Here is a 918-nt window from a genome sequence, read left to right as displayed (position 1 = left end):
TGTGTCTGATCTTCATCATTCCCAACTTATTCTCCATGAGAAGTCCACTCTCATATACTTATTCTCCATGAGAAGTCCATTATCATATCCCTTTTAGGGAATCAGAATCTATCCATCTACTGGGGGTTGGGGGAAACTAAAACCATCTAATGAAAAGAGCATTAATCTAGGGGAGAGATTTATTTTCTAATGACGATCAGCTTGGCCTAATGAAAACAGCACAATTCTGGAAATCGGAAAACCTGGGTTCTAATCCTGGCTCCCCTCTCAGGGTAGCACCTGGAGAGTTTCCAATACTCTACCAGACTCAACTAAGTGAGGGAGAGTCAAGCAGAGGTATACCCATTCCATTCCTAACTTGGCCAGTGACTAGTTAGTGGAAGGCAATCTGCTACTAGTCAAGGCTCACCCGTGCTGGGCAGCAGCGGCATGGGAGATTATTGAAGGTGAAGACTCAAGTTTACTGCAAAGGAGGCATTGGTAAGTCACTTTGCTATTTTTACCAAGAAAACTCTGTGGATACACTACCAGAACAATTGCAAATGGAGGTGGGGCATTCTGGGAGAGATGTGTCCATGGTGTCGCTATGGGTCACAGACAACTCGACAGCACAAGACACTACAAGACCATCCTGGCTTTGTCAATTACCTGCTATATGCACGTCACTAAACCTCTCTGTGCCTCAGTTTTCTCATCTATAAAATAGGGATCAATGCCTGTTCTCTCTCCTACTTAGAGTGTGAGCCCCATGTGGATCAGGGACTGTGTACAACCTGTTTAACTTGTACCTACCCCAGTGCTCAGAACAGTGCTTGACATGCAGTTAAACTCTTAACAAATACCATAATAATTGTTAAAACTCTGCTAACAATTTACTCTGATGCCTCTTTACCCATCAATAAAATGGGAGTGAAACGA

General features: G+C 43.5%; 1 non-coding gene across 1 annotated transcript; it reads left to right on the top strand.

The window, feature by feature from the left end:
* Nucleotides 1–261: 261 nt before the first annotated feature.
* LOC119927491 lies at nt 262–399 on the top strand. The gene has a single exon (XR_005450488.1). It is a non-coding gene; the product is annotated as a small nucleolar RNA SNORA7 (small nucleolar RNA).
* Nucleotides 400–918: the final 519 nt, after the last annotated feature.

Source organism: Tachyglossus aculeatus, chromosome 4 (genome assembly GCF_015852505.1).
Source record: "Tachyglossus aculeatus isolate mTacAcu1 chromosome 4, mTacAcu1.pri, whole genome shotgun sequence".
In the NCBI taxonomy this organism is placed as follows: Eukaryota; Metazoa; Chordata; class Mammalia; order Monotremata; family Tachyglossidae; genus Tachyglossus; species Tachyglossus aculeatus.
Note: the sequence above shows the minus strand (reverse complement) of the source record. Positions and strands in the feature narration are given on the sequence as shown.